At 42.9% G+C, this 14,778-nt stretch overlaps 1 long non-coding RNA gene across 1 annotated transcript in view; it reads left to right on the top strand.

The window, feature by feature from the left end:
* Positions 1-14,778, top strand: part of LOC141134597 (uncharacterized) — a 159,818-nt gene that overhangs the window by 57,571 nt on the left and 87,469 nt on the right. The window lies entirely within an intron of this gene.

Raw genomic sequence — 14,778 nt, 5'->3', positions numbered from 1 at the left:
AGTATAATTAAAAAAAAAGGCATCTCTTTTAAAGGGTAAAAAATCCCCCTCTCCCTCCTAAGAACCCTCCCTCCCCAAACAAATATTCTCACTGTAAAATATCTCCCTCCCTCAAATATCCCCCCAAAAATTAAACCCTCTGTCTCTAAACCGACTCCCCAAAGAAAAAATATCTCCCTCAGTCAACGCCCTCTCCCCCAGCAAAGATTCCTAATTATGAAGAAAATCTACCTTCATCAAATCAAACTCCCCTCCTAGAAGCAAATCCCTGCCATTAACCACCCCCTGTAAACTTCTCTACAAGAAACTCTCCCCTTCTCCAAAAGCAAACCTATCCCCCTTTCCTTAACCCCCCACCAAAAGAAACTCCCCCAGGCTGGAATTCTCACTTTCTCATTCCCAAAACAGAAAATTGATGCCTCCGTACATACCAGACCTCAGATTCAGCATGGCACAGAAGCAGGAAAATTTCTGCATCCCCAGTCTCCCTTCGGCTGTGTCATATGATACCTTGAGGAGGAGTCTAGGAGTTTCCACAACTGTGCACTGTCAATTTCCGGCATCTGAGACCTCACAGTAATTTCATGCATTTCAGGGGGGCCCCTTATTAAACTGAGAGGATTGTGCACAATAGAAGGGGGGCTGGCTGCTGCACTCCGAAACTCTGATTGCTTCAACTGTGCTGAGGCTAAACAGCAGGGACACTGTCTGGGCATATTGCCAGGATGCTCGGGCGGGGGGGGGGGGTTGAACACCCCTAACCCCCCCCATCTACGACCCTGGCTCCACATTGTGGTACTTGTAGTGCCATTGGAAGTCAGTTCCTACATTATAACAAACACTGTTTGCAGACATCTATGCCTTGTTCACACTATTGCTTCTTGTAGTCTTACTGGATGTAACACCACTAGAATCATACAGGAGTTTAAAGTATTAATAAGGATACCCTAAAGATCTGCCAAATTTGCTATACCCTATTACCTAGGATTACCTTAATCACATTACATCAAAGACAGCTGAAGACTTCTGGATTTCAAGGAATAACCCTTCCACCCCTTTTTTTATCCTTGCTTCAGCTGCTCCAGTCCCTTTTGACTTTTTTTGAGGGAGCCAGCAAGAATATTATAGTTTGCATATTGTTCTTTTCATGTTGTGAAATTCTTGATGACCTGTGGACTGAGAAAACAGAAGGGAGCGAGCCTGACATAGGAAATAAGGTGTCAGTTCCCTACCCTTCTGCTAACCTGTTCACATAGGTTTCTGCGATTGGGTTAAGATCTAATTAAATTTGAATCATACTGTGTTGATCTGTGTTCACTTAGAGTTGAAGAGTTTTAAACCACTATATTGCCTTTTTTATAAATAGAGCCATAGTGTTCATATAAGTGTACCATTTCTTGTTGCAGTGTTGAAATCTACTTCCTGTGTTCTCACTGATACAGTAAGCAAACTTGAGCTGTTTCCTTAATATTGTGTGATTCTCTTATTATTAGTACAGCTGGTGAGATGACTGAACCCAGGGTGTCAGAGGTGATGGAGGCAACCAGTGGGGTACAGATTCTATTAGCAGCCTGGGTGTCCCCAAGGAATTCCCTTAATTTGCAGGGATTTCCTCTAACTTCCTGTTTGGCTATGGGACAGGAAGTGAAGGGAAATCTCTGCAATGGGACAGAGATGGCGAAAAAAAATCGAACCCTTCCTTACTCCATCAAAAAAAAAAAAATTTCCTATAGTTTTAGTTGAAGGCTTTCACATATAGATTTTTTTTTTTTTTTTTTTTAAGGTGTCTGTTGCAATGACTCTTAGATGGTGACAAATAAGGTATTGTTCGGTTTGCTAGCCATTATAAAGGGCCAAAGTTTTAAAAAGTGGTAGACAATGTGTCATGACTTCCTGGCCAGAAAGGAAACAGAGGGAGTGATCCAATTAGTGAGCTCAATATGCAGACAACGGGATAAACAAAAAGGTTACTGACCCCCACTTGCAAGCCCAAAGCCTTACTTTCATAAATTACTTTGCTGCTTCAAATGCAGCTGGATTCTGAAACCAGGAGAAAGAAAATTACTATTTCCAGCATCTTACATACAGTTGTACAAGGTTAATTCTCTCTCCTATTTCAAGGGATTTGCAAGGATTTGAGGTTTATCTGTAACAAATTATATGTGTTTTTCTTTTCTTTCCGCTGTACTGTTCCAAAGACAATGTTGGGAGGGAGGAAATTGGAGCTGTTAAAGAAAGGAGGAAATCAAAAGAACATTTGGATAAAAATAAAGTAAAAAGAATAAGCATAAAAAATGCCAGCTGACACAGAAGTATGCAGGAAGGAACAAAATGAGGACTTGATCTGTATAATAAAAGTAAGAGGTATGTAGGCATTGATTTTATTGTTCATTATCAGGTTGGACCCAGCAACATACTATGTGCCTACACAAGAATCAATGGATTATAGATAAGGCTCATTATTTCAGAAATACATGTGTTTCTTTGCTTTGGTAGCTGTTCATGTTTTCTGGCCCTTTCATTTTGTTCTTACTTACATTTGTATGGTGATAAGAAGAGTAATCAATGTGATAAGAGCATTCTACAGAATGGGTATACAGCACCTGAGCCAAATGTTTAGCGTCCACAGCATGGCAGGTATGATGGTTAGTATTTTGCATGACTAACACTGTAGGAGCTTTTGGTTTGATTCCTAACAAGCATGCTTCCAGCATGCAGTTTGTATATTATTATTATTATTATTATTATACAGGATTTATATAGCGCCGACAGTTCAGCTCTTTACAACATTAGGGCAGACAGTACAAGTACAATACAATTCAATACAGGAGGAATCAGAGGGCCCTGCTCGTTAGAGCTTACAATCTAGGCGGGAGGGTCAAGATATATATTAGGTATATAAAGCATGTATTGGAATAGACAGTTCACCATGGTCACATTTCTTAATCACATCCATTACAGATTCTTTTAACCGCTTGCCGACCAGTTACTTTACTATGGCAGGTCGGCACATTCCTGCGAGCCGTCGTAGCTATACGTCGGCTCACGGGATCGGGATAGCAGGCATGCGTGCACCACCAGAACACACTGGGAACACAGTTAACCCCTTGATCGCCCCCTAGTGTTAACCCCTTCCCTGCCAGTGACATTTTTACAGTGATCAGTGCATTTTTATAGCACTGATCGCTGTATAAATGCTATATTCTCCCTACATCTGTATAATAAAAAAATAAATATGGGATTACTTGTAGTCTTATCTTATGTCATTAAGGTTGTGAAGAGTGTCTGCCTTCAATAGAACTAGCAGAACTAGCATAAGATACGTTTTCATGTAAGGCTTCATTCACATGGGCGCTGAAGGCCATATAGTGGGAGTGAGGTGTTTGTTTACATGTTTGGAGCTGCTTGAAGCTGTGTTTAGGCAACCCCTATCCATCCACTTTTGGAAAGCAGCTTTACATCCAGACACAGCCGCTCACCCAAGTTTGACAAGTGTATAGTTGAAGCGGGTGGAGGGGGGGGTAAGGGGTTAGGATTTTGTCCTGAAGTGGGGCTTTAGTAATAAAAGGCTCAAACTTTTTCTGGAGAAATTATATAGTTTCTATAAATACCACGTCATGTGTCAAGAATGTATTTTTGTAGGCTTGATAGGTCTACTTTAAATATTATTATTATTATACGCAATTTATATAGCGCCAACAGTTTAGGAGGCGCTTTACAATGTATAGGAGGACAACACAATTACAGTACAGTTCAATACAAAAGGTAGAAGAGGGCCCTGCTCGTAGAGCTTACATTCTAAAGGGAGGGGGTGGTGGTACAAAAGGTAATAGCTGCAGAGAATGATTTGATGGGGGTGACTCGGGGACAGTTATGTGGGTGTGGGATAGGCTTCCCTGAATAAATGAGTTTTCAGGGATCTCCTAAAGGTGGACAGGGTAGGGGCTAATCGGACATACTGGGGCTGTCATATTAATGGTCATGCTGCTATACCAGATAACATCCCTTGAAAATCTTGATGTTTCCCTTGAAAATCTTATTAAGCCAGGTTTGCAGCCTACAGAAACCAATAACCAAACAAAAAAATGTATACAGTATATAAGTGCATCATTGTTTTAGCATATTAAAATAATTGTTCTTTTGCCAAATGACAAACGCAGGCTAAGGAAGTTGTGTTTATATTGAAGCATGGAGTCCCCACTTGTGATCCTTTTCACATTAGTTGTGCAAAAAACAAATCCATTATCGTTCAGGGCAGAAATAAAAACAGAAAGCCGGGTTATGTGCAAGCTGTTATGCCATGAATTGGGCCAATATAAAATATAGATCCGGTAATAAATAAAAGGCAGGCTTGGTTAATCTCTATGGAACTTCTGCATGTTTAGTCTTTAGTTTTTCTTTTCTTTCCTTCTGTTTTGAATTTGACCTCACTTTTATTTAGAAAGCATTGAAGTCCAGTAAGAAAATGTGGAGTCACAGATTAGATTGGCTCTAGGAGGGGTTAAAACGAAATAATCAAGAGGGATAAAGTCACCCTGTCAGTCACTTACAAATATTGAAATGGCTGTTCCTTGCAATAAAGCAGGTATTATATTCATCTCTCTGATGGCCCGTGTGCAGGGCAGCCATCAGAAATTTTTAGGCCCCTTACACAGCTTTAGGCCTGGGCCCCCCCCCCTGGGCCTGACCACCAACATTCCCTAGGGCCTACCCACTGGCCGTATCACCGAATGCTCACTGACATCCCATACTAAGTCCCCCCTCTTCCTCCTTCCCATGTCCTTTTCTTCCTCTTCCTCCTCCTTCAGTCTCATCTTCTCATATCATGTCCTCCTCTTACAATCTCATCTCCCTCATCCCATGTCCTCCTCCTCCATCCCATGTCTCCTCCTCCTCCTCCATCCCATGTCCTCCTCCTCCTTCCCATGTCAGTAGGGCAGTGAACAATGTCAGTCAGTTTTTTTTACTATTGTTTTTTAGAGCCCCGGCAGCAGAAAAAAGTGATAAATCAGCAGAAAGTAATAGTAGCAAATGCTGATATCCAACATGGAAAATAGATCAAATGCAGCAATCTATAAGAACCACAGTCCCTCCACAAGGCATTAGGCAATCACAATGATGTCATCCAGACTTGATATTCCTTGCTGGAATATCTGTGCAGCACACTGTAGTGATCACAATACTGAATCAGGTTCACATAGATTATAAACATAGCAGCAACTATAGTGAAGGGAGATTAGATGTGAGCATGAAGGCCACAGACAGAAAGCAATAAAGCCACTTTCACACTGAGGCGCTGGCCGCGTTGACGGTAAAGCGCTGCTAGTTTTAGCGGTGCTTTACTTTAGTTTTAGCGGCGCTTTTCTGCCGCTAGCGGAGCGCTTTTAACCCCCGTTAGCAGTTGAAAAAGGGTTAAAAGCGCCCGCAAAACGGCGCTTTGCAGGCGCTTCGCTTCAGCAGCACTTATATAAAATTAAGAGAATACCGCTCTAGAATCAAACAAAAAGCAGCAACAAAAACCATCTAATATCTAATGGTGCTAGTGTACAAATTATAAATATAGTTGCGCTAAATTTAAACACTCTCTCTTAAAGAGAAAATTAACCAAATAAACCAAGTGGAAGTGAGGCATACAGAATACACTAATAAATCAATCAAAAAATACAAACATATGCAGTGAATTAAATGAGTAATAAAAATAAGTGTCCATATGCATCAATAGTGCATCATAAATGCATAAATAAAGTGAATGTCCATATATACCAATAGTGCAGGAAATAGTGTCCTTAAAGAATGTATACACAATTGATAAGTGTATGGAGGAATGGGTATATTTGGACAATGAGGTCCACAGCAGGTAGAAATTCCGGGTCACCGTCCTCGCTCTTTGATGCCACAACTGACAGGAAAAGGGGTCTCAACCTGGAAGTGAAGCTCTATATATGGGAACCCTTACCAGAGCTGGTGGACCCCCTAAAGAGCAGGGTCATAAAATCAGACAGATTGAGCCCTCTGCGGGGACCCGTGGATCCTCCGATGCCTCCGATCCCTCGATTGCCTCAGATAGTTGGTGGAGATAGTTCGCCAAATTGCGATGATATACTCATCAGGTGGATGTTCGCAATCTGGAAAAAAACACACTTGGGAGGTTAAATCAGATGAGTTCAGTATGTGGTGAAAATCGCCAGTCCTGGAGTCTCATAAACATCCTATTTAGGGTTCTGTTTTCCCTTTGCAGCTTGTGGCACTGGTGTGATCTTACAGGGATCCAGAGAATGCTGGTAACCAGGTAGCAGGAAACGAAAAGCAGCTGGTCGTGACTTCACAGGAACAGGAAATGCAGCACTGCCAATTGTTTTCAATGGTAGGGTCGGTTTAGGAGCAGTGTATTCACCGCTCCTGCACCGCCCCAAAGATGCTGCTTGCAGGACTTTTTTTTCTGTCCTGCAAGCGCACTGCCCCAGTGTGAAAGCACTCGGGCTTTCACACTGGGCTGCAGAAGAGGCAGTTTACAGGCGCTTTTCAGGCGCTGTTTTTAGCGCACAAAAAAAATCCTGTAAAATGCCTCAGTGTGAAAGTAGCCTAACAGGACAGATTCTATAATTAGCAGACCCACACGAAACATTCCCTGGGGATGCACTTCTGTCTGTGATTGGTGGAGGGGGAGGTGGGCGGAAACTTTTCCATCCACCTCCCCCTCCACTATTCACAGCAGAAGTGCATCCCGAGGCATCTAATGAGAAGCGCCTGTGAGGAGTGAGCTTGGCATTGCCCCAGCAACCGGGAAGTGTGGCAGAGTGGCTGAAAGTGGCTCTTCCAGCCTTCAGGCAGTGGGTAGAAATAGCTTGGGGGCCCAAGCCGCTCTGGACATCCGGCTAATTGGGATGCCCGTGTAGGCTGTACCCCCCTGATGGCGGCCCTGCCTGTGTGTTCTACCTTTGCTCTGTTCCAGTGCCGAAGCTTTGGTCAAAATCTTCAGCATTCAACCATTTTGCTACTGTTAAATGCTTGTCCTCCCAACATTGGTCACTACAGAAGTGAGTATAACAACTCTTCTATTGCAGAGGATTTGCTCCCTATGGGTGATACGGGGGTCTAATTCAAAATCGCCCAACATCACCTTTCTAAGATAACCCTAAGCAGCTTGATCCTTACCTGAGGGTAGCATTAGAACGCTGAATTGGGGATGGGTTTAGGCCATTTACGGCCGGCCTTTCTAAAAGAAAATATTGATTGAACCAGTTTTTCAGTACTGCTCTTTTAAACGAATACACGTTATCATCAAACATTTGTGGACACCTGATCATCACACCTATCTTTATATCTATCTATAGATTGTTGGATACTTCTGGTTCCAAAATCATGTGCATTAATATGGAGTTGGAGGAGGTCAGTACTCTGTACATGTTATGCAAGTTGATCCACACCAAGCTCATCAAACCATGTCGTTATTGACCTGGCTTTGTGTACAGTCATGCTAGAACAGAAAATGACCTTCCCCAAACTGTTCCTAATGCCGCGTACACACGGTCGGACTTTTCGTCTACAAAAGTCCGACAGCCTGTCCGACATACTTCCGACGTACCTTCGGCGGACTTGCGGCAGACTTTCTTACGAACGGACTTGCCTACACACGACCACACAAAAGTCCGACGGATTCGTACGTGATGACGTACACCGGACTAAAATAAGGAAGTTCATAGCCAGTAGCCAATAGCTGCCCTAGCATGGGTTTTTGTCCGTTGGACTAGCACACAGACGAGCGGATTTCGGGGTCCGTCGTACTTACGACGTAAAGATTTGAAGCATGTTTCAAATCTAAAGTCCGTCGGATTTGAGGCTAAAAAAGTCAGTTGAAAGTCCGGAGAAGCCCACACACGATCGGATTACCAGCCAGCTTTAGTCCGTCAGCGTCCGTTGGACTTTTGTAGACGAAAAGTCCGACCGTGTGTACGCGGCATAAGAGTTTGGAAGCACACAATAGTGTTTGTATGCTGTAGCATTAATGGTACCCTTCATGGGAAACACCCAAACAAAGTAGTTTGGAAGGGCGTCCACATATTTTTGGCCATAAAGTGTAAAGCTGAATAACCAATGCAATAATTTATTGAATCGACCAGTAAGTGACATCCTGTATACCCATTTACAAGGCTGTGTATCTGATATACTAAAATGAAGAGACTTGAAGTGACATGAACCTGGACCTACTGCAGTCTTTAGCTGATCAGCTTTTAAACATGAGTGCTTTTCTAATGACCCCTGCATTTAAAAAAAAATGAAAAAACAATTAACTTAAAAAAAAAAATGTTCCCCTCCCCGGCAACCCACAAGTACCTTTCCTCCACTCCACTGCTGGTCCATTTAGGAGTGAGAAAAGGAAGCATTGGTGTAAGCTCTAAGTCACTTTAGTCAGGGCCTACACAGTTATATAGTATAACTATATATAGTTGTATACCAAAGTCTCCCACGCTACCACACAAATTGAGGTGAAAGATGCATTATTCATGCATTATTCATGCATTTGAAAGTGATTTATATGCTATGAATTTGGTTTAGTGTTGAGTTTTGTTAATTTTTATTTCAGAGCTTACACAGTGCTGAGGACTTTCTTATAATTATCACATGAAAGTACTGTGGCAATTACCAAGCATCAGCATTGTCACATAATAGGAAGGAGAATTAGCCACATGCACCTCTGTACCCAGAAGTACCAGATACTTTCTTTGCTTCTAGAGGCTAAGGGAGTAAAAAGATGAACTGTATACTGCTGAGGAATGGCTATTAATGCCAACCTATTTTTCTTTGCACGGGAAAAGCATAGATGTGCTTTAAAGCCTCTTGTACACTAACATAATAATTTACTGAGGTTTATACACAGTGTCTTGCTGGCATAGGCTAGTGGAAAGAGTAAAAAATATAAGTTATGTTCCGTAAAGACCTTGTGTACCTACAGTAGGCATTTACAGGTACGTAAATGTGTGTATGCATATACTGTACATGCATAGAATTCCTCTTTACCCTCTTCTAGTTGCCAGTGCTGCAAGCTACTTAAGTATCCATGCGTTTATGCATTAATAACTGCACTCAAACATAAAATGTTCTATTTTTTTTTTTTATGCAGCAGTGTACATTGTCCCATAGACAGCAATGCACCTGTGTTAGATCTGTTAAAAAAAAAACTCTTTTGCGGTAACAAACATGGCATTCTTTTCAGCTGTGTAAATTAGACCTAAAGATGATTGAACACAAAAGAAAATAGGAAAATCATTTGTTTTTTTTAATGGTTTCTTATAAATAATTTTCTTTTCTCATAAACACTGGTACTGTATTTCGTCATATGGGGAATTGGTCTTATTTCGAGAGTGACAAGTAAAAAGTAATTACTCTGACAACATCTTTCAGGTAAATATGAGGATGGTAGATTTCATTTAGCAAAACTAATACAGAACAAAAACAACTATTAAAGTATAAATATACTCTTTTCACAGTCAGCAAGAAAAAACACAGGAGAAAAGAAAAGCGGGAACAAAAGTGTAGTTGTTATTTAAACTGACCAATTAGGTATCATCTTTTACTGTCTAGGCAGATGAAACAGGGGATCTGAATGGTCACAATGGGCCATAGTTCCCAACTTTTATAAATAGCCTGTAAGCTTTGATGTAGATAAGGGCAGGCAAAAAAAAAAATTAACAAAGATTTAGTGAAATGAAAAGTTAAAGTACATACAGTATCTCACAAAAGTGAGGACACCCCTCACATTTATGTTCTACATTTTATTCTATCTTTTTATGTGACAACACTGAAGAAATTACACTTTGCTACAATGTAAAGTATTGAGTGTACAGCTTGTATAACAGTGTAAATTTGCTGTCGCCTCGAAATACCAACACACAGCCATTAATGTCTAAACCGCTGGCAACAAAAGTAAGTACACCCTTTAGTGAAAATGTCCAAATTGGGCCCAAAGTGTAAATATTTTGTGTAGACACCATTATTTTCCAGCACTGCCTTAACCCTCTTGGGCATGGAGTTCACCAGAGATTCACAGGTTGCCACTGGAGTCCTCTTCTACTTCTCCATGATGACATTGCGGAGCTGGTGGATGTTAGAGACCTCCGCCTTCCATTTGAGGATGCCCCACAGATGCTCAATAGGGTTTAGGTCTGGAAACATGCATGGCCAGTCCATCACCTTTACCCTCAGCTTCTTTAGCAAGGCAGTGGTCATCTTGGAGGTTGTGTTTGGGGTTGTTATCATGTTGGAATACTGCCCTGCGACCCAGTCTCTGAAGGGAGGGAATCATGCTCTGCTTCAGTATGTCACAGTACATGTTGGCATTCATGGTTCCCTCAATGAACTGTAGCTCCCCAGTGCCGCAAGCACTAATGCAGCCCCAGACCATGACATTCCCACCACCATGCTTGACTATAGGCAAGACACATTTGTCTTTGTACTCCTCACCTGGTTGCCACCACACACGCTTGACACCATCTGAACCAAATAAGTTTATCTTGGTCTCATCATACCACGGGACATGGTTCCAGTAATTCATGTCCTTAGTCTGTTTGTCTTCAGGAAACTATTTGCGGGCTTTCCTGTGCATCATCTTTAGAAGAGGCTTCCTTCTGGATTGAAAGCCATGCAGACCAATTTGATGCAGTGTGCGGCAAATGGTCTGAGCACTGACAGGGTGACCCCCCCACCCCTTCAATCTCTGCAGCAATGCTGGCAGCACTCATATGTCTATTTCCAAAAGACAACCTCTGAATATGACACTGAGCATCTGCACTCAACTTCTTTGGTCGACCATGGCAAGGCCTGTTCTGAGTGGAACCTGTCCTGTTAAACCGCTGTATGTTCTTGGCCACTGTGCTGCAGATCAAAGTTTCAGGGTCTTGGCAATCTTCTTATAGCCTAGGCCATCTTTATGTAGAGCAACAATTCTTTTTTTCAGATCCTCAGAGAGTTCTTTGCCATGAGGTGCCATGTTGAACTTCCAGTGACCAGTATGAGAGAGTGAGAACGATAATACCAAATTTAACACGCCTGCTTCCCATTCACACCTGAGACCTTGTAAGACTAATGAGTCACATGACACCGCAGGCAGGGAAAATGACTAATTGGGCCCAATTTGGACATTTTCACTTAGGGGGGTACTCACTTTTGTTTCCAGCGGTTTAAACATTAATGACTGTGTGTTGAGTTATTTTAAGAAGACAGCAAATTTACACTGTTATACAAGCTGTACACTCACTACTTTACATTGTAGCAAAGTGTCATTTCCTCAGTGTTGTCACATGAAAAGATATAATAAAATATTTACAAAAATGCGAGGGGTGTACTCACTTTTGTGAGATACTGTAAATGTGTAATTTTTCAGGTTTTGAATGCACCATTTGAAAGGAAAATTGCTTTCCATGAGGTCTGTGATCAATGGCTGGAAATAAGCCTTTTTTTTGTAGGTTTGGACACCATATTTGCCATTACACACATTCCCTGGGTCTCTGTCATGTGTTCACATGACAAATATTGGTGCGGGCAACAGATCTATGTACCTATTTAAAACTTTTACATACATTTGTCAGAAAGATGTGTCAATTATGCCGCGTACACACGGTCGGACTTTTCGTCTACAAAAGTCCAACGGACGCTGACGGACTAAAGCTGGCTGGTAATCCGATCGTGTGTGGGCTTCTCCGGACTTTCAACGGACTTTTTCAGCCTGAAATCCGACGGACTTTAGATTTGAAACATGCTTCAAATCTTTCCGACGGACTCGAGTCCGGTCGAGAAATCCGCTCGTCTGTATGCTAGTCCGACGGACAAAAACCCACGCTAGGGCAGCTATTGGCTACTGGCTATCAACTTCCTTATTTTAGTCCGGTGTACGTCATCACGTAAGAAATCGACGGACTTTTGTGTGATCGTGTGTAGGCAAGTCTGTTCGTTAGAAAGTCTGCCGCAAGTCCGTCGAAAGTCCGTCGAAAGTCTGTCGGACAGGCTGTCGGACTTTTGTAGCTGAAAAGTCCGACCGTGTGTACGCCCCATTACAGTCTTCTATAAAGTGTTGAAAAGTAAAAGAAACCCCTCAAAATTGCCATGCCAGCATGGCAGGAATTGAGTGGCCAGCACAGTAAGGCAGGCCATACATGATTCATATCTTTCATTCAAAAAGAAAAAAAAAACGAACCGACTCCCTCATCCACACATTCATGTGGATGTGGGAATAATTTCCGTTGAGCTACTGTATGTGTATGGGAGGTGGGATCCCTCCCCTTTTCCCCCTTCTTGTCCGCTTTGGTGGGCGTGGGGGATCGGGGGGGCTTCCCTCCGTGCGTCGGCGTCATGCACGTGACATCCGTACGGCTGTCCCGGCGTTGTTCTTCCATTCCATGCAGACAGGTGGACGGTGGCATCTCCAGCAGCTGTGGGCGGCAATTTGCCGCTGCGCTGGAGGGGGCCTCCGTTCACCGTTGGGGGGAGTTTCTTTTCTGGGGGGGTGGCCGGCTACACATATAAGGCACTAACCTTTTGCTAGCCTGTTTCTGGGCAGCACATCCATCACTGGGCTAGACACGGTTGGTCATCACTCATCACCTATAGGTAAGGACGACAACATATGGGCATCCATGTGTGTGTCGGGGATGGGGGCTCTAGCATACTTGGGGCCTCACCTTGCATATAGTACTCTCATTACTACAGAACCACCACCCGCAGCCACCAACAGTATGGACATACCATTCAATGGGGACTCCTATGTGTGCTTGGCCCTTTTCCCTCCTTCTCTTGAGCTCCTCCCTCAGCTCCCGGACCTGACATAGTTGGTGGCCCTGTGACCGTGCACCTCATGGAGTTCACACCCCGTCGGCATGTGAGTATCCATTTAGGGCAGTGGCGTTTCTGCCTCCCCATATGCATATTTACCCTATATGCATATTTCTTTTCTCACTATGCATATTGTATTTTATCTCCACCTAGAATACCCTTCCTTTTTCTTTTGTCTTTAGATATTGGTGCTTAATCGCCCCTGAAGAGTGTTCTGATACACGAAACGCGTCGGACTTACGATATGCACCCAACAATTACTTTCCCTTTTACCGGGTCTACAAATCAAAAAGTTTTTTTACCTATTTACCTTGTGATGTTATGCATTTTATGGATGTTTCACCTTTTATACCATTCGCCCTGTGCTCGTTTTAGGGGCTTGTCATTAATGTTTACAATGTACCAATCAGGGTGTATCTGTACATGACGTGACAGTGAACCCATATTGGGACCATTATTATGTCACTATATTACTATGTATAAATAAAATGGCTTGTTTTTATGGTGACTGACCTGCTGGCCTCATTTGCCCACCCCACTCAAAGTCCCAACCTTCCTGTTTCCTGTATGTGCCTGCAGGGAGCCTTCCCCACCGGCACAATACAATGGTCAGTGTTGCCAGCTATATCTGATGGCACTGATCGTTCAGGAAAAACCCAAAAGGATGGTTGTACACAAGTCCATCAATAAATGGACTTGTGTATAACCAGCTAGCCCATACATGGATCGAAATTCAGCTGGTCCCTGCTGAACCGGGCGCATTTAGATCCATATATCTCCCTGGTCATCTCTCGCCTCGACTACTACAACTCCCTCCTCATTGGCTTACCTCTAAATAGGCTACCCCCCTTCAGTCTATCATGAACACTGCGGCCAGGCTTATCCACTTTATCCACCTTACAAACTGCTCTGGCTCTGTTACCCCTATCTGCTAATCTCTTCATTGGCTGCCACTCAACCAACCAATTCAATTTAAGATACTAACAGTAACTTGCAAAGCCATCCACAACCTGGCCCCCAGCTACATGACTAACCTGGTCTCAAAATACCAACCAAATCATCTTCTATGCTCCTGGTCTCTAGCTCCCTTGTCACCTCATCCCACACTCGCCTCCAGGACTTCTTCTGAGCCTCTCCCATCCTCTGGAATGCTCTACCCCAATCTGTCCGACTATCTCCTACTTTATTTACTTTCAGACAATCCCTGAACTGTACATTTATTTTCTCCACCAGCACATCCCCCATATTTATTACCTCTTGTATCTCTTGACGCTCCCTCTTAGATTGTAAGCCTTAATGAGCAGAGCCCTCTGCTTCCTACTGTATTAAAGTGTATTGTATCTGTACTGTCTACCCTCAAGTTGTAAAGCGATGCGTAAACTGTTGGTGCATATAAATCCTGTATAATAATAATAATAATAATATATGACCAGCTTAAGGCTGCCACACTACAAGCCTCTCTCCCCAATTCTCTACATACCCCAGCAGGATCACACAGCTCTCGTTAGACTCCCCAAATACGCAACATGCCAGGCAGCAGCAGCTGTGTGAAGCATACCCCCAACAGTCTGGTCAGTGGCCTCCATTCCACACACAGATGGCAAGATTTAGGGAAAGCTATCATAGGAGCCATTGTTCGACACAAATTACTCTAATGTGACCCAATTATAGGAGGGTGCTGTGGTTAAATGGCCGATAGTGTCGCCAAAGCAAAAGTCCAGTCCAAGATGTTGTGAATAAGAATTTTCCTAATTCACTTTACGCGTTGGAATTACCTAAGGAAATGTCACACTTCCTTTTTGAATTTGGCGCAAGAGTTCCTTGTTCAGTCATAATGTCTGAATTGTGTCACAAAGCCTTTCTTGAATCATTCTTGGTGTGCTTGATTACTGAACACCTCCCTTCCTGCAGATAATTTCTAACTAACACGCTTCTATTGATTGGAAGAAGTTG

The sequence above is a fragment of the Aquarana catesbeiana genome, linkage group LG03 (genome assembly GCF_042186555.1).
Source record: "Aquarana catesbeiana isolate 2022-GZ linkage group LG03, ASM4218655v1, whole genome shotgun sequence".
Classification (NCBI taxonomy): Eukaryota; Metazoa; Chordata; class Amphibia; order Anura; family Ranidae; genus Aquarana; species Aquarana catesbeiana.
This window is presented reverse-complemented; position numbering and strand designations above follow the sequence as displayed.